Source organism: Aptenodytes patagonicus, chromosome 3, assembly GCF_965638725.1.
Source record: "Aptenodytes patagonicus chromosome 3, bAptPat1.pri.cur, whole genome shotgun sequence".
NCBI classification, from domain to species: domain Eukaryota; kingdom Metazoa; phylum Chordata; class Aves; order Sphenisciformes; family Spheniscidae; genus Aptenodytes; species Aptenodytes patagonicus.
The window spans coordinates 82,464,648-82,492,283 of NC_134951.1; the positions used below are offsets into that span (position 1 = coordinate 82,464,648).

General features: G+C 38.0%; 1 protein-coding gene across 21 annotated transcripts in view; it reads left to right on the top strand.

Annotated features, from left to right (window-relative positions):
• Nucleotides 1-27,636, top strand: part of AFDN (afadin, adherens junction formation factor) — a 135,725-nt gene that overhangs the window by 9,643 nt on the left and 98,446 nt on the right. The gene's annotated exons all lie outside the window — the stretch shown is intronic.

Sequence of the window (27,636 nt, forward strand, 5' to 3'; positions counted from 1 at the left end):
AATTTCTGGTCTACTCTGTAGTGAAAGCACCTTTATAGTGGGGGGAAAAAGTGAAAGAATGAGTTGTCCGGCAGGAATATTTATTTGGCCGGCAAAGTATGTTGCCCATAGCAGTATCTGTGGACTAAAGTTTCAGTGTCTAGATTTTTCAAGCACCCCACGAGCTGTTTCGTAGAACTTTCTCTTTGCCAGATGAATCTTGTTAGTCCTCACATGAGTGTTTTCTTACAGGCAGATACACAACTTAATCACAGTGTCATGCTTTTACATATATGTTGTATTGCTCCCAAAACCCAGTGGAAGATCAGAATTCCCCTTCTTAATGAAGATTAGTGGCTGTTGCATAGCCTATGGTTGGGCAAAAGAGTTCAAACAAAGAAACTCTGCCCCAATGACTACAATAACAAAAGGTCCCTTCCCTCTGCCCTCCCAGGAGGTGCTCTACTTTGAGCAATACATCAGCTTGCAATTAAAAAGGGCCATTTAACCATTTTGTTGTTGTTCTCAACTTTAGTAAAAACAATTATTCCATGTTCTCCATTTAAAAAATATCAGGACAATGTTGTCTGTCATGCAGTGTCCTCCTGGACAAGATGATGTTTGTGTAGAAACAGACCAAATTGTACCAGGTTGTGTTTTAGAAAGCTTTGCATTGATAAAATGGTCTTTATATTACCATTTCTTTTATGTTAAGAAATCTGGAGAAATCTGTCTTGTATTCACCTTTCATATATAGTTTGATAATATTTACTGCGTTCGGATCATATCCAGACATTGTATACTTGTAGAATGCTGGGCATTTTATTAGGAACCATGTAAGTTGTTTCCATTTAAAGTGATAGCCTTACTGAACATGAATACTACTTATTTTCAATGTAGACAGAATGGAAGTTTTAAAAGAGTTCTTTAGCACTTTCTGTATTTATTCTGGCTATTGAAAGACTGGGATAGAATGTTTTCATATCTGGAAAAGGAAAATAATTTGAAAATTGTGATGGGAAGACAATGTTTACTAATGAAAACATTGCTCAATCCTACTAATTGGTTTATGTCTAGTGTTTGCTGTAAAGGGAGGAAACTCAAAAGTGGAATTAAGATTATTGCTTTTTGCGATGTAATTCTTTAGCTTTGTTGAAGCCTTTAAAAAAAAAAAAGGCCAAACAACTGTTTCCTTCTTCAAAAATTGGTGAAATGCTCTAACAAAGCCCTTCTTTGTTTTGTGTAAGACACGTATTGGAATACTTTTGATAAAGTCTCCAGAAATACTGAAATTGCATCTAGTATTACAAGAGTGTTTTAGTTGTTGCCATAGTGCAACAAGGACTATTTCAATAAATTTAGCTGCTATGCCTATGACAAACTGTTTTCAGGTGGATAAGGATTGATATATAGACTACAAAAAAAAAAAAAAAAACCCAAAACCCAATGAAGTAATTTTATGCACTGACTTTTGGCATATTCACTGAAGCCACCTACAAGCATCTAAAGACCTAACCATCCCAAAGTAATGAAATTATTACAGTCCCAGGAAGTGCTCAAGACATGAGCTGGGTTTGCAGTCTGTCTCAGGTGTTCTAGCCATTTAATAGGAAAAAAATGTGGAAGAGAGATACTGTCTCTATCCTAGAGCCTTTGTCAGGATTTACAGTGAAAAATCTGGTTTCTGTTACCTTCTGATTTCTATCAGTTGGTATATAGCTTTTAACTAAAGTTGGCCTGTAAGGTAGGATCTGTGATGACCTTACAGTGTTCGAATTTTACAGTGTTCAAAATCCTAGTAGAATTTTCTGAAGTAGCAATCAAGAAAATCTCTTTGACAATCTGATACTGACTCAGTATCTTGAGCGTTAGTAGTTCTGAAGGAGTTACTAATTCTTGTTGTTGGAAATAAATTGCAGTCTATTACAAACTCCAGAATACTTTTATCTTCACACTTTCTCACCTGCATTAAGATAAAGCGTGAGCTCAGAAAATCAGTGCATCAAATTTCTGAGAGATTAGCCAAATTTGAAAACTTTGCCTTCTCAAAGTAATCTTCATTCATTTTGAGTGGTATTGGGTGGCAGCACAAAACTTGGACAGCATAGTACCAATGTGAGACAGTCATGTCTCATGCAGAGTATTGTACAACACTCTGACAGTGGTAGTCTGAAGTTTGTAAAAACCTATTGAAACTCAGCGCTTACCTTAAGTGTCCGTCTTATCTTCAGTGTTCCACATTTGTCTCCAGGTCTTTAAGCATCCTTGTGTGCATGGATGCTCATAAATATCCATGTATATCATTATAAACGCACTGATCTAGCTCTCTCAATAAACCTGCCTATGTAGAACCCTTCTCTTCCCATTTCCGCCACACATGCTCTGCCCCAAAAATCTCAAAACCACAACCCTAAACCGGACACCCCAATCTCCTACTCAGGGTGAAAAATGCCAATCACAACAGTCTTCAGATGTGTGCATCCTGCTACACAGGCTTCAGAAAGACCCTGGGAGCATGACTTTATGATTATGCAGCTTTGTCAGTAGCTTTCCATGAGGTTACTGATCAGCCAGTCCTCTAGCACGTGCCATGTGGACTTTGGAGTTTGGAACGGCTGCATCGTTGCAATCAGGCCTCTTATAACCAGCTAGTCCCTGTGCTGATAGTGGCTGTGATGGTGGGGTTTTCTTCTAAGGGAGTGGGGAGAAAAGGTGTTTATTTCTTGCTTGCTGTACTATTATAACCATAGATACATTTTTCTTATTTTGGAGAGGATTTCTTCTTCTAATATGCTTTCAGCTTGAGTGTTATCTATTCTGGGTACCTGCCCAGTAGGGACAGAATGAGTTTTCTGGATTAACCTTGCACTGAATTCCTCAGCTGCTGAGAAGGGAATCTTGCACCGAGGGGAAAAATTCCTTTCTAACCACCTCAAAGGTAATTAGGATGGTACTCGCAGCAGGTAGAGTAGAGCTAAATTTAGCCAAATCCTGAGGATAAACAGGGTGTTTCTTTATGGTGCAAAATGGCCAAGACAATTGCTCTGATCCTTGGTATACGTGCCTTTTTCCTAGCTCCAACTCCCATGCTTCCAAGGTAATACCATGACATTATCAGCAGTAGTAGAAGTCTGCAAGCTGAGTGAGATACCAGTGTATTTCTGATACCTTTATACCCTTAATTTCTGAAGTAAAATACTGAAGAGCACTGTTCTTTGGCATGGCTGAGAGATGCTTAAGTAATCTGAAGCCTTTTCCACCTCAGCAGCTGTAAAAGAGGATGAATAGTTTCACGTGTATGTACGTAACTCTTCTGCAGCCACTTCTTCACCCACCTCTCAGCACTCTGAGGCACAGAAAGAAAGCTGGTAGTGTTGACCCTCTTCCTTCTGTCACTGCGGTCTGATTGCCATCATGGGGGTTGTCTTCTGCAGCGCGGAACTGTCCATCCTTGATTCTCTTCCAGCTCTATGGTGTTGATGATAGGGAAAGGCAGTGATGGGTTTTTCTACTGCTAATGTTTAGTAGTTGCTTTGAGCTGATCCTTACTACTTACAGCATCCAGAAGTACTGAATAGTAGCACTTAAATTTGTATGTTGATATTTGCTGTGGCTTTCAAAAACTTTGGCCAGCCCTTTCTCGGCCTTATCCTCCACTCCCAAAGTCCATCTGACTTAAATGTCATTAAATGTTGACAACATTTTAATTGGTGCTTAGTTTATTTCAGAAATTTCTTTACATATGTGAAATCTATGTCAAATAAAGAAAAATTTTGACAAGTTTAGGTTTTGCTAAAGCTTACTGCATTTGTTGGGAAAAGCTGCTTATTTGCTATACACAAGTGGACTTTTTTTTTTTTGTATTACCGAGCTTTCCTGTTTATATATGCCAGTATAACATGGTAGTTTGACTTTGTCCTTACAGTGACTATTGATCTAAACCAGTTTTGTAGGTAGACCATATATGATACATTTTTTATGTAATGAGCAATTTTGAGTCTAATTCTTGAAAGTAAGCAATGCTCAATCAAAAGTGTTTGGAAACCAATGATATTACTTGACTCTTTTTTTTTTTTTTTTTTTTTTGCTTAGACGGCTGCTGCAAGATGATGTTAAGCAAGATGAGATTATTTAGATCATAATTCTACTTGTGTGTAGTTGTAGCCTCTTCTTAAAGTGTCTTGTGTTTACTTAAAAGACATCTAGCATTCACACTTTGTTATAATGTCTCCAGGACAGTGGGATGGGAAAACAGCGATGCAGATATATGAAGTGATGTGTTGAAAACTGTGTTGTAAATTTGATTACTACAGAGCCTGAAAGAGAAGCTGGATTTTTATGCATGTATGCAGTTTGCTATTTGCTGGGTCATGCTAATTTGAGATTTCACCTTACAAAATACAGGGCGGGGGGAGTTACTCGCACTTAAGATGTCATATACCACCACCACCACACCACCCCCGGTTTAAATCTTAAGCTGATTTGTGTGATATAGCAAAGAATGCGCCTTTTCTCTATTTGGTACCTGCATACAGTGAGAAGTAGATTATGTATCTTCATAGAAAACTTGAATTGTTTTAATATTTGGTTTTATTTTTTCTTTCAAAAATACTTAAATACCAAGTCTACATGAGACTGCCTCATTTCAGTAAATAGGTAACTTAAGTTTTGAACTTGATGAATAATTTGTCTTTTCCACATGTGTAACTTTCTGGTATTCAAACTGCTAGGAAGCTTATAAACTGTTAATTAAGATAAGTATATATGTTTTATTAACATTCTTAAAGTGAATACTGAATACAGAAGAAATTCAAAATCCCCAAATGCTTTGCAATAATAATTAAAAAAAAAAAAATCTTGACCGAGTTACTCAAACTACCTAATCCTAAAGAAAGTTTGCTTCTCATTGTGGATAATAATAAAAAATATACAGCACAGATAATGTGGTGTTAACTAAGAATATATTAAATGTGCATGGTCTTGTTTGGTTTTTTTTGTGTTTTCTTTGTTTTTATTTCTGTACAAATAAAATTTTTTTGTACAAATAAGTCTGGAAAAGTTTACTGTCCTCAGTAGTAGAGAAACAAAAGAGTAGCCAGCACACAGATCACACTGGGAGAGATTATTGGTTGTTAATTAAATAAGAGGAAAAGAGGCTAGAGACTCCTCATATTTTTAAATCCCTTTCCACTTCCGTACACTACAATCTTTGCTTCTTGACAGACTTTTTTTTTTCAGGTCATCTTTTCATATTCTTGTGACATACTCCCTCACTAATGAGAGGATAGACTTGTCTTTTGGTGTAACTTTTCAGCTGATTTATTGCAAAGATTCTTTGGGTAGTATCACCAGTTAAAGCCTAAATTGTTTCACCGTGAGTCAGAATATACTTGAAATCTTGCATGGTAGTATCACTTATGCCTTCATTAACTATGTTTTAATATCTGAGTAAGCCAAACCAAGTTACTAAATGCTTTTGTAATCTGAGCCTGTTTAAACTCGAAATACTCCTGTTCACGGTTAATCATCTGCATTAATGTTTGTATTGTAACTTGTCCTTGGTCCATGTGCCACTGAAATGACAGCCCCTTGATAAGGATAAAATGAAGTTATTTGATAGAATTGTATTTTAGAGCAAGAAAATGCTTGAAAGTAAGCAACCAATTCATTTTCTGGTAGTTTTTTTCCAATGTAGTGATGACAAATGAAAGGTGGGAATTTTTTTAGGTGGAGTTAACTAAACATACAAGCCATGTCACTGGCTGCAAAACTACCTACTGGGCAGAAGTGCAGGACTTGCTGAGAATAAGAATTAGAATCATAGAATCATTGAGGTTGGAAAAGACCTCTAAGATCATCGAGTCCAACCGTCGACCCAACACCACCATGTCCACTAAACCATGTCCTAAGTGCCTCATCTACTCGTCTTTTTAAATACTTCCAGGGATGGGGACTCCACCACTTCCCTGGGCAGCCTGTTCCAATGTTTCACCACTCTTTCAGTAAAGACATTTTTCCTTACATCCAATCTAAACCTCCCCTGGCGCAACTTGAGGCCATTTCCTCTCGTCCTATCCCTTGTTACTTGGGAGAAGAGACCGACACCCACCTCGCTACAACCTCCTTTCAGGTAGTTGTAGAGAGTGATGAGGTCTCCCCTCAGCCTCCTTTTCTCCAGGCTAAACAACCCCAGTTCCCTCAGCCGCTCCTCAGAAGACTTGTTCTCCAGACCCCTCACCAGCTTCGTTGCCCTTCTCTGGACATGCTCCAGCACCTCGATGTCCTTCTTGTAGTGAGGGGCCCAAAACTGAACACAGTATTCGAGGTGCGGCCTCACCAGGGCCGAGTACAGGGGCACGATCACTTCCCTACTCCTGCTGGCCACACTATTTCTGATACAGGCCAGGATGCCATTGGCCTTCTTGGCCGCCTGGGCACACTGCCGGCTCATGTTCAGCCGGCTGTCGACCAACACCCCCAGGTCCTTCTCTGCTGGGCAGCTTTCCAGCCACTCTTCCCCAAGCCTGTAGCACTGCATGGGGTTGTTGTGGCCGAAGTGCAGGACCCGGCACTTGTCCTTGTTGAACCTCATACAGTTGGCCTGGGCCCATCGATCCAGCCTGTCCAGGTCCCTCTGCAGAGCCTTCCTACCCTCGAGCAGATCAACGCTCCTGCCCAATTTGCAGAAAATCTGAAAATTTGCAGAAAATCTGCGAATTGCAAAATTCATGCATGGTACACTGGCAAACACTTTCTTCTGGCAACTCCTGATTAATACAGCTGCAGAAACCAGTTTTCTTAACCAGTGCTACATGATAAAAACAGTAGTTTGTCGTCTTCTAGAAGAAATCCTTAAAATAGAGCTGGTAGTGCTTTTTAAAACATAGCTCCTTTAGTAATCAAATGTGCCATTTGAAGGGTGAAATGAACACCTTCATGGCCGGATTCCCCAATGCAAAGTTACTTTCCTGACTGGGGAAGTGCTTTTCACGTTGTTATTCTAAATTTAAAAAAGAATCATGTATATCTTTTCTGTATATCTGAGACAGATTATAGAAAATCTGCAAATTGCAAAATAAAATTTACTTTAATATATTGAAAGGCTTAGATTGTATTTTCAGTCTGAAAAGTGTTTCAAGCATTTTTTTTCCTAAAGCTGAAGTATATTCCAGAGGGTTGGAATTTTTTAAGTAGTGAAAGAATGTTAGTGAAAAAAAAATACTTTGCCTTGTTTTAATAAACATATATCTGGCCTGGGCTTGATTATTGTCAAAATCTGCTCCCTGAGATCACTTCCTTCTTGAAACAAGCATGAAAGTTTTCATTGCTTAGTCGTGTAAACCTTACTGATGATGAAGAGTGGGTAGCCTGTGGCACAGGGAGGAGTTGCGTGTCTAAGCTCAGTAGTTCTTCATCACAGCTTAAAAATGAATGGATGCTGGAATTACCATTTCTGACTCTGATGTTGCAAATTAGTCCACCTCACTTTATTAGTATGGGTCTGTCCAAACAGAACAGCTTGCAAAATGGAGACCTATATCCTTATGGAGAAAATTAGACTTGCTCCTTTTTGTTGTTCAGCAGAACCTCTGAAAAATTTGGCTTTTGGGAAAAGATGTTCTATTTCTGTTTGTTTATTTGTTTACCTTTAGCAATTTGAGACATTATATAGCTTAAAATTTTAGGCTGAAGGAGGTGACATCATTGGAAATTAACAGCTTGAGAGGGAAGAATGTTTATGGTTGGTCAAGACTTCTGTATAGTTTGGACATGTATCTCAATTTGTAAAGGTCCAAATGTGTTTTTTATTGTATGGCAGTTTGATTTCAGGACAAAAGACTAAAAATGTGATTGCTGTCTTCTACAATTAGTCAAACTAATTAGTCAATTTCATTATTCCTTATTTCTGCTGTATATCACTTTAATTTAAAAAAAAAAATTGCTGGACTGTAACTTTTGGGGGCTGAACCACGTGCTGTCTCTTGGATATGCATTTGAAAGGTATGAATCAAAAAGACAAACAAAAACAACTGTTCTCTGCTTGACATCAAAAATCTCAGAGCTAGTTTTTCTAGTTCTTCAGTGCCCACGTAGCTTACTTAGCATTAAGAAAAAGCTTATTTAATTATTGCATTAAATAATTTGCAAAGAAACTGATACAAATTGCTTTGATAGTTGCCCGTATACATTCTGTATTGAGAATTTCCAAACTTCTGACAAAGAGGACCGTGTTTTTATAGTGCTGAAATGGAGAGACTCGTCCATATGATTTTGTGGACATACATATCTTTCAGATATTTAGTGATTACCTGACAATAACTACTAAGTATCACGTTGCTCTTAAAAGATGACAAGGTGATCCACATGTAAAAAGTAGTGTCAGGGACATGATTTACCCTGCTCTGTGTGGAGGAGCAGTCCTCTCCGACTGCTCTGGGTATCCAGATTACAGTTTGGAAGCAACTCATTACTGGCAGATACAGGCCGTGTAGGTTTTACAATGAATTATTGTTAGTCTAGTACTCTCAGCAGGGGTGAATATTTACTTGAGAATTTTTGATCATGAAATTATTGACAATGATTAGGAAAATCTTCATTTTTAGTGTAGCTGGTTTCTATAACTAGTGCTGTGACAAATTCACATGATGCAGATTCTAGACCTGTATCATATAAACAGTATCTCCATTGTCATACAGCTATAATTATACAGTGGCGTTTGAAAATAAGACCGTGACATTTTTCTGTTGTTACATACAACTTACTAGCTACTTACTGGTGTGCCAGCTAAATTAAGTTCAGAAAATAAGATCTCTCATCTGCAAATTGAAATTAAGGAGAGATTTAAAGTTGAATTGGGTGCCTAGTGTTTTGAGATTGATAAGGTGAACCACAAGTGCATTTTTCTCCTTAGAATAAGATTGTTATCTTCTTTCCTAATTTTTTTTTTTAAGTGTGCAGGAATAAGGCTGATCCTCTAACTGTTTTGTGGATTTGGGGCTTTTTATTTCATTTTGATTTTTTTGTTCATGAGAACACTGAAACAAAGAGGCTTCTCTTAGTGTCTGAAGTTCAGATACTGTTTGGGCCTCTTTCCCTCCTCCTGCCCCCTATGTATACTTGTATGAAGTGAAGGACTGAGAAGCTTGAAACTAGACTGTTAATGTAATTAGACCAGTGTTTCTTCATTCTTCTCTTGATATCTCTTTTATCTTGGTCTACCCACTTTCCTTTCATTCCCGCTTTCTGAGTTTGTTTTCTTCTGATGTTCTGTCGCTTTGTGGTGTTCTCCTCAAAATCAAGTTGTACTTCTGTGGTTAGCATGTGATTATTATTATTAATAATAATATTTCCACCCACTCCCGCCCTCCTGTGCCCCACATACCCTGTAGCAACTAGAGGATAGCAACAAATTGGTATTGATGGTGGTGAATCACTTTCCCTGTTGCTTGTCTGGAACTTCAGAACTGAACTGTGTTCAAAAGTAACATATACAACCTAAGGAAATCCCACCAGTTTGAGGATATAGGGAGGGCGGGGAATATTTAATTTATTAATTTTTTTAAAAAGCCTCTTCTTCCGAGTCCTTACCTTAATTTTTTTAAAAAAGCCTCTTCTTCCGAGTCCTTACCTTAAATTTCTGTATTTGTCTTGCTTTTTCTGATCTTTCATTGCTTTTTGATTGTTTAATCTTTCTTGAAGAATGAACAGGACTTACATGTTAAAAGAATCATCCTGAAAATTCCTGATGACCTATTTATATTATAAAATATCACTTTGTATTCTTAAAGGAAAAAAGAGTTAGAAGCTAGTCTTACTATTTTGCACTGGTGAATAGAGTAAGCAAGCTTATTTTAGAGGCGCTATACAGTGGTTCACCTGATAATATTTGAAAAAATGTTTTCAGGCTTACAGTTTATCTCTATTAAAAGTGAAATCATTATGCAGTTCACTAACTACAAATGTATTCTGCAAAATAAAACTTTTTAGTTGCCGGTGAATAGTCAGGTACTGGAACAGGTTGCACAGGGAGGTTGTGCAGTTTTTGTCCACGGAGGTTTTTAAGACCAAACTGGATAAAGCTGCAGACAGCCTGATCTGACCTTTCTTTCAGCAGGAGGTTGTATTGGAAACTCCTGAGGTTCCTTCCTCCCTGAATTATCCTGTGATCCTAGATGGATCAGTGGTACGTGTGCCCGTTCCAGTTTATTTCTATCTGGGATGGACTACATTGCATTAGTTGGAGAAATTACTCTTGATATGTGTAGTAGAACCACTTATATAGGTTTTACTGTCTCTAATCTCTACCAATTGGACTCATACCTGAAGAGAAATTTGCAAATGTTATGCTGCTACTTAAACTACTTTATTTAGCTTTTTTCATCCCTTCTTTTGTCATGGCCCTTTTTGTGACATACATGTTGGGACATCTCATGTCGGAGCTCTCCTGTTGGTCTCGCCCTCTATTATTCTGTGCTTGGAGGTCAACTTGTGTAAACTGAGGATATCTGCCTGGCTGGCTGGTGTAATAATTAGTGTTTTCTGTAGGAGAATAGTCTTGGAAAATCAATTAGCCTGTCCTCCATAGATGTTTAAATAAGATCATAAGATACTTTGGTTTGGAAGAGACCTCAGGAGGTTTCTAGTCCAACCTCCCACTCAAAGCAAGGTCAGCCCTGAGGCCCCTCAGGGCTTTCTTTACCCAGTAAGGTCTTGAAAACCCCTAAGGACCAGGTACTACACAACCTCTCTGGGCACCCTCCCCCACTCTCACCTAATGGTGAGAAAGCTTTTCCTTATATCCAGTTTAAAGGCCTGTATTGTTTCAACTTACGTCCATTGTCTCTTGTCCTCCCGCCATGCACTACTGCAAAGATCCTTGCTGCATCTTCTTGATGGCCTCCTTGTAGATACTGTGGATACTTTGTAGGTCTCTCCAAAGCCATCTCTTCTCCAGGAGGAACAAACACAGTTCCTTCCATCTCTCCTCCTAAGACAGTTCTCCAGCCTCCTGACCGTCTTGTGGCCCTATGCCTAACTTAAGTTTATCTCTGTCCTTCCTGTATTGGCGGCCCAAAACTGGACTGATGAGTAGAGGAGGATAATCATTTTACTTGATCTAAAGCCTATATTCCTCCTATTAATACAGCTCAGGATGATGTTGACCTTCTTTGCTGCGAGGGCATGCTTCTAAATCATCTTCGGCTTGCTGTCCACCAAATTCCCCAGGTCCTTTTTGGCAGAGCTGCTCTCCAGCCAGTCATTCTTGAGCCTGTGTTGTTGCAAGACGTTATTCCTTTCAGGGGCAGGACTTTGCATTTGTCCTTGTTGAATTCCATGGAATTAAAAAACTGCTCAAAACCCACTCAAAAACCCAAACAAAAACCAAAACAAAAAACCCGAAACCCAAACCCCCACCTTGTAGAACTTCCTCTGGCAAAACATTTAGGCATGTGCTTGAGTGCTTTGAATATTTAAATGCTTAGATTCTTTTTGAACTTGAACACAGCGTTCTTCTACCCCTGTCCTACCCAACTTTTATGACTGAAAGTACCTTAACGTTTGAGGATCACTTTGTGTATCCTTTGACTTAGGCATACATTGAAGGAACATACTTTGCTTATATGATAGATTGCGGGGGGAGATTGGATGAGGTCCTAATACTGCAGGACAAGAAGTGATTGTAAGTTGTCTAAATTCCACTCTGTTTTGTTTCCATTTTCCGCTCCTGTGTCTCTTCCTTCTCCGGATCCCACGCCTGTATCAGTTACTGGAATAGATACTTGCAGTGAATGAGTTATGCTGAATTATTTTTGTTGATATGTGTTTATTGTGAGTAATATTTGCTTTCACTTCTGGTTATTACTAGCTTTATAATACTGTATTTTGTGCAGTGCAGTGTGTTGACTAGTTAAATTCTTCATACTGAACCTCACGTTCTTTGTGTTTTGAGTTCTGCCATTGTGATATGGGTCTCTGTGTGATACCTAAAAAAATGTCTTAAAAAAACAGCACGCATTGCTTGGGGCAAGTGGTAGCTGCTGAATGTATCTTGCATTTGTGATGTTTAGAAACAAAAAGTTTTCTCTTTGAAACGTTTAATTTGAACCACAGAAAGGTCTTTTTTCATGGTATCAGAACTTCAAAACATCCGGTATAGTTGGTTAGATATGGAGATTAGGTCAATTGCATGGAAATATAGCTATGCTGATAGTGTAACATTTTTGGTGGAAGAAATGCTGAAGTACTAGTTTGGAAGTAGACTATAATCTCATCTGGCCACAGATGTTTAATACTACTGCTTGTCGCTTCAATGGAGCATTTTTACCATTAAATTTTAAAATTATTACTTTGAAACTTGGGTAGTATTAATCTGTTAATTCTGTAAATGTTTCAAGGCCAGTATTAACATAGCACGAATTTAAAACCCAAAATAGCCAAGCAAGCAAAACCCCAGAAACTCAACACTAAATTTTATATGCTGATATTAAATTTAAACAAAGCTTTAAATCACCTTTCCTGCATGTTATGTTGGAATCTATTTTGATGCAAACTTGCTACGCATTCTTAAGTAGCTAAGTTACCGCTTCAGCTGATAACCCCTGGGGTCCAGATGCTTGTTCTTGGATTTCCACTTAAAAAACATGGTTAAAAAGGTTTTTATTGTGCACTCTGGGAAGTCAGTAGGTCAGGACTGGTTTGTCCTAGAAATTCAGAGATCACAATCTGGAGTTCCTCGAGAAAAATATCCTTCCAGAAATCTCCTTTCATAAATGGAAGCTGTTCAGCTGAAGACAGCCGCAGCAGTGTGCGGTGGAGAGGGCCTGCCTACGACAACATGAAGGCTTAACATTGAATGAACAAAATCTTGAAGGAGCTATTGAGTTGTATTCTGTAAGATCTGTAACCATCTGCTTTCTCAATTCTAGGAATGAAGCTGCCGCCCTAGTCTGAGCAATGTACAAATACAGAAATGTATTGTTTATTTTTAAGTGCATTATTCCAGACCAGGGGTGGATAGGAAGGGTGAGGAAGAAAGCAGTAATGTGAAGGATGCTTACGTGATGATTAAGCATTCAGCTTTTCAGTCATCTTTATGTTATTCCTATCTCCTCCCAACTCCACACACCCAGCGTGTGTGATCTGACCAACCTGCCCTCTGAAACTTCCTCACCCTTCTGTAAGCAGCTGGTGGTAACCCTTGTGAAACAAGGAGCAAGCCGCTACGAAATGGTGGGGCAGTATTGGTTTAGTTGCTGATCTGTTGGAGTAGATTTGTTCTGATGCTGAAATGAGAAGTGAGCAAGTGACTCTGGCTACTTAAAATTTTGAGCACTTAAATCAACTGAATCAATCCCATAAATTCAAAATGCTTTATATCATTTTAAAGAAGTAATGAAATATCAGTGTTTATGAGTGGGAAAAGAGCTGCCTTGCTACTGTTTGGAAATAGAAATTTTTCGTAAAACATGAATAGTCTTGCACAGAACACTTAATCTAATTAGAGACTCAACCCCAAAATATTTGAGAGGGTAAGATCAACAATTATAAAATAGTAACTCAAACTTTTTTTTTAACTTGGGCATATATCTCAGCTCCATTGTCTGAAAAATTAACGGTGATTTCTGACCGAATTCCTCTTAAGAAAAAGTTGCTAAAATTGGTCTTTATGCTTGTACCACATGATACCTTTTTCTAGATTATTTATGCTATTATGAAGAGAACTGCAAAGGAAATGAGGAGCTTCCTATGTAATCAAGTGGTCAACTGCTGTTTCCTCTATCGGGAATAGCATTGGCAATTACTCACAGTTGCTGCATTTGCATTGTTGTCCTGAGCATGGAATAAGAGAGACTGAAGCAGTAGGAGGGAAAGAGAAAATGCAGAGGCTGTGGCTGAAATACTGCGATTACAGAAAGAGAGTAGCTTTTTACTCTCGTAACTATGAGGTGCTTTCGAGTGCTTCTTTGTTTTAATGACTATTTGGTGGCACAATTAAATGTTCCTTTTAGCAGGTTTAACTGAGCTTTTTTAAACAAGTTTAACCCACCCTACCTCTGGACTGACTTTCTTAATTATGACTGCTTCCTCAAATCTCATTTGCTTTTAATAATTTTGCTTACTTTCCTTTTCTGGCCTGTTCTGTTGAAATGATGCTACTGTGATCTCTGCAGGACATTGGAGACTCTCAGAACTGTGAAACTCTGTCAGTGTTTTTTGTGTGCGGACAACATCTGATGTAGTGTTTTGCAGAAGGTCTCTTGGCACCACTGAGTAATTCCTCCACCATTTGTGTCATTCCTACCTTTAACTGAACCCTTGTCAGTATTGTCTTTTTTATGCCTAGGACATGAAAAATATTTCAAAGGCTAGTGTTAGCAGCTGGTGATTGTAGCTCTAATGTACTCTCTACTCAGTGGCTCCTGATGTTTTGGGGAAAACGTTATTTCCAGTAGAAAATAACATCACCTTGGTATTTGGTAACTTTAGTTACTATTTGGTTATTTTTAGTTGAAGTAATAGAGAGCTGTATTTATTTTTATGCAGTGCTACTCTTAGACATTAGATGCTATGTCTTCTAGTATTATAAACAAGAATATGACTTCTGTTCTCAGTTAAATTATTTACTAATTGAAATATAGTCTGATTTTATTTTAATAGCCTTTCTTAGGTCTTTTATACTGATTTTAAATACTGTATTACTTTCATAATGTTTTGTTTGTTGAGCCTTAGACAAGTGAAATAGATGTTTAGATAGGGATGACAAAATACCTGAATTCCCATGGATAACAAGTTACTGCCGCTAGATGCTGTTAAAACTAGCCTCTAAGATATTCCTGGTTGGTTGGGGTTCTGGATCCGCAGAGGAATCCCTTGCTTCTGTAAATTATTTTTCTTGGTTTTATTTTGGGTGCCAATAGCTACAAAAGGGAAAAGTATGAGGATGAGATTTCATATTTACAGCTTAAGGTAGTAAAAGAGTGCTCCCCTCACCCCTTCTTCAACTGAGCATTTTTTTTTTTAATCCCTTCTTTATGCTGGCATTGGGTTTTGACTCCACGGTGAAGTTCTTAAGAAAGCTGGGGGACTAGGATTAATTCTCCTTGGGCTTTTCTGTCTGAACTAGCTCATTAGAGTTCACCTAAATGCTCGTGTTGAAGCAATTGAAATGACACGTAGCTGGAGGGGGGGTAGGGAGGGAGGAGGAAAGCCCCTTCAAATGCAACTGCTAGCTGCCATTGGATTAGCTTAATGTCATACTCCCTCACTGCCATGAACAAACAGGACACATGGAGTAATTTTTCTCCTGACGTAACCTTCCAGTAATCGGCAATTAGGGACTTTCAGGGAATTTATTTCCAGGTCTATGTGAATAGTACATTCCATGTTCTGTTCTAATAATAATAATAATAAGGTGGAGGATACATTAAAAGAAGAAAACGTTCAAGTATAGAGATTTTTTTGTTAAATGAACCTGTTTTCAGCCAATGAACTTGCTTTCAGTCTGGCAAAACAGACAGTATTGTAGATGGGAGTGAGCGTGGAACCCCCTAGGAGAAAAGACGACTGGTAGGTAATGCTCCTTCATGAGAAGGGTGCTAGCTCAAGTACAAAGAACTAAAGGGTATTGTTATGTTGATAGCTACACGGTATCTTCTGTTTCAAATCTAAAAGTAAGTAGTGTAAGTGAGGGAATAAAATCGGAACCAAAGCAGTATTTTGGTTGTGCAAGTACCTTAGTAAGAAATACGTTTCTATGTTTAGGACTACTTTGAAGTAGCTTTTGTGTTAGAAGGGAGGAATTTGTAGTATAAGAATAGTCAAAAGAAAGCTTCACAAAACAATGAGTGCAAAATCACTATCAGTCTGAAGATACCGTAGATGGTGTTACTGCAGAGAAAGCCCTTTTTTAACTTGTCAGCAGTTGTTTTTAAATGCAACTAACTGAAGCTGAATGTCATTCACCAAGCACAGTGCTTGATGAAATTGTTGCCAAAGATTATACAACAGGATTAAGTAGGATTTGCAGAGAGAAGGCTATCAACAGATAAATTTTACCAAAGTATTACAACTATTGTAAAGATTTTTTTTTGAAGCTATCTCTGCCCTTGGTAGTCCTGTCAACCAACATTAAGATAACTAATGGCATTAATAAGCTGCTTCGTAGGTTTTAATAAATGACCTGATTCCTTTAAATAAAAAAACAAGTAGTTCAAAATGGTAATTCCTGGAGGGATTTTGAGTGACAGAATTTTAAAAACCCACTTTTTTGGAGACTCTCTCTTCTGTTTGGAAGTTGCAATGTGGACCCAGTATTTCTTTTAAATGTTCAAAAAGGTTACAGTTCATACTTCTAATCATGTCTAAAACTGTGTGGCGTTTTCATGTGTAAATTTGGCTACCTGTTTTGGTTGTATCTGTAGTGACTGAATATCCTCTTCCTGGATGTGTGGTAGAAGTAACTAGAAGGATGTCTTGGCTTGTTGTGTGTGTGTGTGCGCTTAAGATGAAGATGCATATAAGCACTGTTGTTGTGCGTCTTTGGCTATGACACAGCTGATCTCACTAAATTTCATTCAACAGTGCAGATTTTGGGTTTGGGTTTTTTTGCGGAACTAATATTGTAAATGTTGATGATTATATAGCCTGAAGTATGGTTGTTTTGTTCTTAGAAAGGAAAGGGGAAGGTAAGTATTTCAGGTAGAGAGGAGAAATAATAGCAGCTCAAAAAGAGGCCCTTCCCCCTATTTCCATAGTATTTGTTACAACAAAATTGCGTTTTAGGCTACATTTTGAAATGGTATTATGCCTTCAAACCTGCTTGACTAACTTAATTTACTTGGAAAATAACTCTTTGAAATCCAGTCAAATGTTGGATTTGAATCAATATGAACTGGAATGTATGAATTTAATGATTGTAGACTGAATTCCAGAACAGTGCGACAATAATTGTACAACTGGAACGAATTTAAATGTTGCACATTAGTGTCTCTTGAGGTAGTAAAACGAGTAATAAGGTTAATGAAGCTGGCAACAGTCCGGTGCAATTCCTGTGCTATCACATTGCTTTTTGGCAAGATCTTGACCTGCTATAAAACCTTTAGCAATGTCAATTTGGCAGTGAGCTCTTAACAGCGCCATAAACAAGAGAACACAGATTGAGAGGGTTTTTTGTGTTTGGGACCCCTTTTTTCCCAAATTCATGTGCACAATAACCCCTCGTAGGCCTCCTATTTTGCATTTTGCCAGATAGCATCCTCTTACATTTTGTCTGGCTGCATAATTCTTCATAGCTACCCTAAGGTCTCCCAGAAAAGAAGTAAATACTGTACTCCTTTTAAAATGTAAATTTTAAAGTGGTCCGCCCCATCTCAGAGGATACAGCGAGACATTTGGGTCCAGTCAAGAACAGATTTTGTGTTAAGGTAAGGGTCTAAGTGCATTTTGGTGTTGTGTGGGGTTTTGAGTTTTCGGGTTTTGTTGTTTGGTTTTAGGGGTTTTTTGTAAAGTCTTCAGGTTTTTTTCAAGTAGATTCCCTGCTGCAGTTTGTCTACTCCAGGAGAATCAGGTGCTTGTTTCCTGTTAGGCTTGTTAGCATTCCTACTTTAAACTCCTGACTAATTAGCCTGGTTGCCAGAGCACTTGAATGCAGAGTATCAGATAGCACCCGCGTTTTTCTAGTTCAGTCAGTGTAGCAGGGTGTCTTAACCCTGTATGGTGCAGATTTCAGCTCATCCCACAGGAGTGAGAAGCTAATGTAGCACAATGAAGTTTATCGTTGCAGAGTAGAAGTTGGGTCCGTCTTTCCTGGCTGTGTTAGCAGAACAATAAATATGATATGACCCCTGGTTGCATTATGTAAAAATGACCCTATTTTTATGGTTTCTTTTGATACTGTGTTGCATCATACTAAAGCCTGATACTAAAATAGTAAAAATGCAGTGCTGGTTACAAGAAATTAATACAGACAGTTGTTTATTTAAAGGATTGCTGCTGTCACTTTTTTTGGTCATGCAATGAGAGTTTGTTTCCTATTTTTCCAGTATACAGGTTATACTGAGGGAAAAAAAAAAATGAATACTTTGTCTGGTGAATGTCAGGCAGTTGAAGTGAGGGTGGTTTCTGAGCTGCTCTGTGTATTCGTTGGTGTCAGTCTATCAGTGGGTACCAGCTTGTCAAATTTGGATTTTAATTGAGCTGTTGGTTGTTAGATTGAATCTTCAGCCCATGTCAGGAATGTGAAGTTGCCACAGTAAGCGGTCAGATAGGCACAAGACATCAGATTTAGTTTCCTCTATGTAGTGTGTACTTCTGGACACTAGAGAATCCACATAGGAGGGAAATGTTAGGAATAATTTGATTTGTGCCACCTGTAATAAAACTGTGATCAGCTTTGGGAAGGACAGCCACAAGAAACTAGGCTTCATGAGTTTGATTGCTGGTGGAAATGCTTGTTTCCATAATGCAGCTTTCTGCTGTAAGTAGATCGGCATTTCTGTTAGGAGATACCTACTGCTTCTTGAGTGAAAATTATCTTTTCAGTTTTTAGTAATTTCACTGATTAATTTGAAAACTAGTTGCATTGTCATTTTTTATGGATTGAAGATTATTCCTTTTAAGTTCCTCTACTGAAGTTTCATTATAGAGGAAACAATTTGATCTTTTTAAATTGTAGAGGAATTATCGTATAACTCCAGTATCCAAAAACTCTTGCAGTATGCCTGTTATGGAAATGCCCTTAAGACTACAGTATTCTAAAGTTCAGTTTGTGACTTTTAAGAAGTTTTTTATTTTTCAAAATGTCATGTGTTTGTGGAATGAATCTTTAAAATGTTTGAGAGATTTGCCGTTCCTGTAGCTGGCCACAATTTCCACATAGCTCATCAGGACTGTCAGTCTCTGCTAGGACACAGATCCACCCTATCAGTGTCAGCATCCTCAAGAGAACTTTTTTTGGTGGTGATGCCATGTATAGATGAGCTAGAACTACTTGTCCCTTGAAAAATGTCCATTCAGATCTTCACTTTTTCCATGCAACATTAAAAATGTACCTTTGAAAACCTGCTTGCCTCTAGCTTTAGAATTCCACTTTGAAAGCGGGATTGTCAGTGTATGTAGAAGCGGCTTATTGCTGTGCTGTTGTACTCTTAACTGTTCCTTCAGAAATGTATAAACACTGCATGAGAAAACAGAAATGCCATTAAGTGTTGCCTGGATGCTGTCAAGTCAACCAGACGCGCTGATGATACCATGCTGCTGAGCAGGTGTGAAAGTGAGAGCAGTCAGATTAGGTTGGATAGATGAGCTGCTGGCTGCTACATTTCTGCTCCCTTCTTTGGTCTGGTGCTTGTCTGACCTGCGCAAAGACTTCAGGCATGCCAAGCCAGCATAGCCCGAAACAAAAATAAGTACCTGCTGGCTTGTAGTGCTGTAAAGTCACTGTGCAGGGTCCGGTATGTGCTGATGCTAGTGCAAAAGTGGGAATAAAGTGTCTAGCTTGGCAGAGGTTGCTGTTTCATGGTTCCTTCAAGTTAATACAAGGTGCCAGCAGAAGGACAATCTCATCCAACTGCTAGCTCTGACAGCTTCCTCCACATTGAGCGGAGTTGGGGGGGGGGGAAATACCTTCCGAGTTAGTTAACCTGATCCATTTTGCAGTACAGCTGCAGGATGCTGGTGCCTGGCCTAAGGGAGGAGGTGGGAATAAATGTCTCAGTATGAGGAAGGGCTTTCTGCAGCAGTAGAGTTTCTGTTGCTTTAAAGTGACTGTGCGCCTGCACTTTTAATGTTAAAGTGAGTAAGCGCAGTCTTTTTTGTGGCCTGATTGATGCCTGAAGATGCTTAAATACAGGGGCTACAGCTCTGCAGGTTGTTGGCAAGTAGCAATGCCAATGAAAAATCAGACTTCCAGTGCCTGAACTTTCATTCTCCCCCTTACGGTTTTCCTGTTGTGTTTTGGTTTGAGGTGGATGTAATAATGCGTTCCTCTTCCTCCAAATCAGACTATGTAAAAGGAACGGTCTTTAACACAATAAATAATACAAAGAATTCAGAGTAAATAAATCTCTTTTTGAAGACATATCTAAAAGAAGCTACAGTGGATTGTCTGTACTTCTGATTTTTCTTCTCTAAGTTTTCTGGAGGAGTTTATAAGCATTTGATTCTTAGTTCTGCAACAGTGACAGGTTGTAGGTAAATAGTAGAAAGGTAAGCAGTGTATTCTTGAGGGCCATCACTGTTACCTTTGCTCTTGTTTTTAAATATGTCGTGACTAATTCAAAGTAGGCTTTGTTTTGGTTTTGACTGGCTTTTTACCTGGTTTCAAATATGATTGTACTCTGCCTGTACCTCTGTTTTGTTGTTAGAGACTTTCAGGGTATTTTGATAGACCAAATGTGTGTCAATTACTTCCTTCAAAGAATTTTCCAATTTTTTGTTGTTTTTGTTACTTTTTTCGGGCATGTTTTCAAAGTATCTATTTTCAGTGACTACCAGACAGAGTTGTGGTACTGGGAGGGTCACTGAATGGCTGTTGCATCAGCATCAATACAGTTTATAAAGAGGGGTCTGATTTAATCAGGGGGTATGATTTAATCTCCTGTAGCATTATTTGTTGCATTTTGAATGTAAGCAGTCTAGCTCAATGAATGATTAAATAGTTACAGAATTGTTGGTAGTACTCATTGTTGAAAATACTTTTTTCAGTTAACTGTTGTAGATTTTATTTTGTAAGAACAATCTATGTTTTGTCTGGTTAATTGTGAAAGGTTAAATGATGCTGTCCACTGCAGCTTAACAAAAAATATCCTGCAGGTGGCAGACAGTTGCTGTGTGTTGCAAGTGCTGTTAAGATTTTTCCCAATCGTTTAGGTTTGAAAATTAGAGTTAGAAGGTTAAGCCTGTAATGCTTTTGGGGAGCGCCCTTGGCAGATTTTTGTTTAATTTTAATGGTAGCTGCTTCTGGAGTTGTAAGTCTTGCTTGAAGACACTTCATGTTGCTTGTATAACAATGTCTTTTATAGAAGGTTATGAAGACTTACGTGTGTTCAGCATGAAGCGTGGTTGATGGCTGCATACCAAGTCTGGTGGCTTTGGCAAAATACAAATCTGAAATCAACTCTCTTTTTGTTTTGAAGTAGGTAGGAAATATTCTGTTTCCTCTGCCTCGTGTAGATGGGTCTGTTCTGAAGTTTAATTTTTTGAACTGTGAAGTGTAACTCACCAGGAAAATATTCAAGATTACAGTAATGTTTGTTTCATCCCAAGAGTTGTTATACTAATTAGTCCTGCTATGTGGGCAGATAGGTAACGGGAAGTAGGGACAATGCATATAAGGTATACAGTAGAATATTTACATCAGTGATAATTCAAGGTTCACATGGGCATTCAAGCTGCATTTATGAAAGTAAATGCTCTTTTAGGGTATGTGTTAGTTATATTTATAGACATGAATTTTGGCCTTAGTTTCAGATTTTATTTGTGTAGCATTTGTCATATACTGCAGTGGGTTTTGCATTGACTTCATTGTGTTACATTTATATTATATTAATGTTTGTAGTACCTCTTGTTTTTTGATCTTAAGGCTTTGTTTCATATTGTAGTGGGGCTGGTTCCTAAAATGTGATTTTCTTCGGGAAAATAAAGAGGGGATTTACTTTAGTTATGCTCCTTGTGTTGTGGGTTATTGATAATTCTCTCTGATAGAAAGCCCTGCTATTGGTCCTGCTTCTGGGAACATTAGGGTGTGCGTAAACTGTTGTGCAGAATGAGTCATTCTGTAGTGGAAAGTCTTTGTTGATCCAGGTGTCAAAGGTTTGGAAGAGGAAATAAAGCTGATGAAAATTATTTTTATAGGAGTTGTTTTTTCTTCTGTATTGTTCTTCCTCTCTTCTCTTGGAACTGTTTAGAGTACTCTATCATTAATCTCGAAGCTGCACATTTTGAAGGTATCTGAAAAACTATAGCTTAGCAAGAACATTGCTTTTCCCCACTACATGGAAAACAGTTTATAACAGTTAACAGGATTTCTTTTTTTTTTTTTTTTTTTAAAGACTATCTGGAATTCCTTTTTAATAGTTGGCTATAGAGTCTGTGTGCGAAAATACTGTCTATCCTTTAGTTTCAAGTTGAGAATTCACTGCTGGGAATGCATGCTAGAAACCTGACCCTCATGTAATTTCAGTGCTTACTCCCTTAGGGATTTAATATGCTTAGGTTTTAAAATCTTGCAGGAATTCTTTTTTAATATTCATATATTCGTTAGAATTGCATGGGTTTGTTGCATACTTACGGTTTTTGGAGAGGCAAAGGAAGCAATTCCATTTTACTCTGTAGACTGACAACAGGGTCAGGTACAAAGGCATTACGTGAATGTTTCAGAATATCCTGCAGTGATCATACTGTCGTTATGCTGACCTGTTATATCAATATTGTGACCTGAATTCATTTGAAATAACTTGTATTTGCTTTAATTCTAATTGTTGCACTGTGGATTGGTTTTACTGTGATTTATATTCTATTAGCAAAACTCCTGAGCAACAAGTACGTGAACCTGAATAATAATCGCAGCTTAGTTAGGAGTTAGTCTTCTGTAGGTTTTTGCCCATAGAATTTGAATGGGCAGGAAGAAAGATGTGACATTCTTAATGCTGGTTTTTGGTATTTTCTAGATGCAGTCATGCAGAATGCTGCTTGCAAGGCAAGCAGTGTTATCAATGCAGCTAAATGAGATCAAAGATAGACTCTTGGAGGGGTTACAGATGAGGATTTCTGAAGGGAAACTTGTATATTCTCTACTGCTCAAGAGATAGAATAGTTTACAAAATAGATAGTGTGTAATATGCTTAAGTATTGAAGTATGTATTGCTATGTGATTGATATTGGTGGGATAGTAGTTTAAAAGCCTATGAGTATTTTTTGCTTGGCTTGTGGGAATAGTGATCCTGATCCTCTCCTTCATTGCTGCGTCCTACATACTGGGATAATACTCCCTCATTATCTCCTCTGACACTTTAGAGGAGGGGTTTCCTTTCTCATACATGAGCATGGCTATGGATTACTGCTCCTGGATATTACTGCTTTGTTTGCAGAAGCCTCTCTGATTCTTCAGGAAGTCCAGGTTTCCCTGCTACAAATCCTACTGTGTCACGTTGCAGACTTTTTCCATACCTCATTTACAACACATTCTTTTTATCTCTTTCTACTTGTTTTTCATACTCCTTCTTGACTATATTCTCCTTGTGTAAAAAGAACAGGATGGTTGGACGAAAAAAAGTTGTTTTTCTGTGGAAATTTTTAAATAACCAAAGTATTAAATACCTTGGTCTTCCATAACTGTTAACACTTTTCATGTATGTATGTAACCAGCCTTTGTAATCGGAGAATGAAGCTTGAAACGCTCTTCTCTGCCTCTCTTACTTACTTGCACTTCTGTATAACATAACTTCGAATGAGTGATTATCTTGATTATGACTGATTACTGCTTTAAAGCAGAAATACCTACTTGATAGTAAGTAACTGGGAGCTAGAATTAAAGATCAAACAAACCATTTTGAGAAACAGGAATCACTTCGCTGAAGCTTCATGGAAAACTTTGATGATGGCTGATTTGAAAACTCGTGTGTCACATTTTCAGTTCTAAATGTGGCTTATGTGATCTGTGAGACTCTTACGTATTAAAGTTTGTTTGCTTCCTGCTTTTGTAGTGCTTTTTTTCAGTTGATGATGGTCTGAGGTCATCGAGGAGGATGTCAGAGGAAGGCGATAGCACTGAGAACACAGATGTTTTCTAAGAATGTTTCATCAAAGCTTTTCACAAGATTCTGTAAATTTTGAAGTCTTTTGCTATTGTGAAAGTTGTTGTTTCAAGTGTGCCATTCTGATGCTTTAGTGTGTTTTTATTTTCTTTTTCTAACGACACACTTTTGGAACATTTAACCTGTTGGCTTTGAAGCAGTTACTGCCTGTCATTGACTTTATGCAAAAAGTCATAACTAAGTATTTGAAGCACTTTTATAATTTTTTTTGTGCCTAATGAAGAGGTGATACAACTTACTTTTGTTTGTAAAACCAAGAAACAATGGTTAACTGGCAATTTTTTATTATGTAAGTTGGAACCTTCTTTTGAGTGGGATATACTTTGGAAACTACTTTAAGTTCTTCTGATATTGATAAAAAAGCGTAATTAGGCTTTGTATTTAAAGAAAATGTTCTTTACGATTTGAAAGGCTTAAAAAGAGCTGACTTTTGCTAGGTGCTTTAAAAAATACATTTTGCAGTCTAGATGATCAGAATTAAAATTTTGTGAAAATTGACTGTACTTTTGTTGCCGAAGACTGTTATGTATCCCCACATTCCTTCCTAAGGAGGATGGACTTGCACAGCAGATACATAAAGTATCTAAAATGTGATTAGATGAAGAAGCTAAAATTGCTTATGATGCATATAAACTCCCAAGAGGAACTTAAAAGAGCTTTCATATACTTACGTAATTAGTCACTTTTGAAATCTAGAAAACATTTTTACTTCTTTTTGATAATTTATAAATGGCAGTTCTTATCTTTAGAGAAAGATGGTTTTAAAAGACTTGTAAATGTTTTGGGGAGATTTCTCCACTCAGAAGTATATGTTAGGCAGTAACAGCTATTTGCATATCTGTTTGATTTAGGGAAAGTCATTTTTATTCTTTAGCCTCTTCTCTTGACACAAGTCCATATTATAAACTGCAGTGAACCTACCTGGCAGACTTGACAAAGAAATTCAGAAGTGAGCGAGTTTGAGGATGAAATGTACTGCTCAAGTGCTTTAATGCAGAGTTAGAGTGGAGAGTGGTGTGATGCCTACCTTGTTGTCTTGATGTGGGTGGTGGCATCAGTTTCTGTGTGTTTTGTTATTGATCTGCTAAGCACATGACCAGAAAGTTAAATGTGTCTTGAACTGGAGATACATATATACACACACACACACGATACATCATAATGGTGAAGACTGTGGGGGGAGGGGAGGTGTTGGGGTTTTGTGTGTTTTTTTCCCCTTTTTTGTCATCTCCTACCTTCCTAATTTTTTAAAATGTGAAACCAATGACTTCCATATCACTGAACACTTTTATTTAAATATTGTAATACTCTAGCAATGCCCGAAGGAACAGTTTGGAACTTATTGCAAAATAAACATTAAACTAACTAGAGCTTTACACTGGGAAGTGGTAGAGTGTTGTGATGCAGTTGTGCCGTCTTTTTTTTTTTTTTTTTTTTTAATGGAAAAGTTTGAAAATTGCGGGGGAGGGGAGAGTGTGCATGGACTGTGGGGACACAGCACGAGAAGCTGCCATAGAAGAGGATGGGGGGAAGTGGACAGCCAGTGGTCAATGCATTCAGTTGTTTTTCACATCCAGATTGTCAAAGCAATGAAACAACTCAAGTAACAGTTCTTTAGAGGAACACATTACATTCTTTTCTAAAAGGAAAACAAAACTCGCTTTATACTAACGTTGTATCTTGAGTATTCACAAGGCAGTTTTGTCACCTCTCTGCTCAGTTAGTGTCTGGAAGTATAAATAAGTTTTAGCAATAAAACTTTAAATAATAATCCCCGGTAGTTTAGAGAGCTTCTTGAAGTGTTTTCTAGATCTTCTCTGAATGGATCTATGTTGCGCTCCTTTGCTCTTGAATCTCTACCAGTACTGCTATGTTGTTGTAGAGAATTAATAAAATCTATAGGATTAAAAGCATGGCTAATGGACAGTGGAACGTGTTCTCAGTAAAATAATCTCCTCTCCTTAAAAAAAAAAAAAAAAAAAAAAAATCAACTTGAACCTTATCTGCGTATACATAATACTTAACTCCTGAAAAAAGAGATTTGCAGCGTTCTCATTCTCTTTCTTAATTCTTACTTCAGCAGTACCTTGAGATGGTGGTGGGGAAAACCTTATGTAAAGGGAAATAAACGTTATAAATGGGATACAATGATGCTTCATGACACTTCTGCAAAAAGCTCATGTGTCGTCGTCTTTTGCAACGACCAAACAAGTGGATCAAAACCTTAAGTTGTTTATAAAAATAGTCGTGGCTGTTTTGTGAAGCATCATGGTTAAGGAGTATTTACAGAAGAGGCAACCATTTAAATTGGTCCAAAAGAGTGTGTGGGATGTGGCTTACAATGTTACCTGCGAGAAGGCTCTCTGTACTAGAGATCATAACATGCTTAGATTCATTTTTCTTGCAAGAAAAGCAAAATTTTCCAACTTGATTGGAAATACAGCATAGCTACACTAGGAAAGCGTGTTAAAGCTAAAAGAGGCAACTAGTAGCAAAGTATTTACCACCTGCCAAGAATTAAAGATGCCATGCTGGAGGTACAGACCAGAAGCATGCCAGCTATCAAGGGAAGCGTGAAAGGAAGCTGGCATGGCTGAACATCAGGCAAAGATAGTTATTAGAAAGCTGAAGTAGTATCCAAATGAGGAAAATTGTAAGGATATAAAATCTGGCAAGTAGAATATAAAAGCATAAGATAGAACAAAAGAATTTGAGGAATATATTTTGAAAGGTCTTTAATAACAGCAATTGTCTTTCAGCACACTAGTAGTAGCAAACCTATCACAAGCTGTAGGGACACAAGATGATCACTTTATAAAAGAAACTTTCAGAATATAAAGCGATAGCAGAAAACCTTTGCTTTGCATCTGTGTTCATTGTTGAAAATTTTGGAAACGTTGCCCTGCCAAGAACCTTTTATGGGTAACTCATCAGAGGAACTCTCTCTCAAATCAGCATTTGTTAAGAGTTTAGAGAACAAATGGACAACATGAAAGCAAGTTGCTAGAACCAGACAGTGTTCATCCTATAACTCTGTAGAAAGTGAGGGATGAAGTAATTTTACTAACTGGTACGTAGACACCAGCTAGTCTACACTTTAGCTAGACACCTTTAGGTCGTTGGATATAAATGCAGTGTGAAGCCAGTGTTAAAAGGATGTTTACTCAGGATGTTTGTGCTGATTAGCAACTACAGTAATGTACAGAGTTCATGGACACATGGTAATTATAATAGATGGTGGAAAGGTCAACAGAGCTTTGTGAAAAGAAGTTGTGCCTTAAAACTTTTGGAGCTCACTGGAGGAGTTAGCAAGAATGCACGTAAGGAAGATCCAATTTGCTATGGCAGAATTTCCAGAAGTCATTCGGTAGCCTTCTGCATGAGAGGGTTAAGTCCTCGTATGGATAATTAGTTAATAATTAGAGGTAGATAATTAGAGACAAGAAATTAAGTGGATAGGATGCTTTTCAGAGGTGAGTAGTAGCTGTTACAAAAATATTCAGGGTAGAAGAATTGAGACCCACCTTTGAATTATTGCAGTTTAAGTCCGGAGTGGATGAGGAGGTGGCAGTTAAGCTGAATCATAGAATCTTTTAAGGTTGGAAAAGACCTCTAAGATCATCGAGTCCAACCGTCAACCCAACACCACCATGCCCACTAAACCATGTCCCTAAGCGCTTCATCTACACGTCTTTTAAATACCTCCAGGGATGGGGACTCCACCACTTCCCTGGGCAGCCTGTTCCAATGTTTGACCACTCTTTCAGTGAAGAAATTTTTCCTCATGTCCAACCTAAACCTCCCCTGGCGCAACTTGAGGCCATTTCCTCTCGTCCTATTGCTT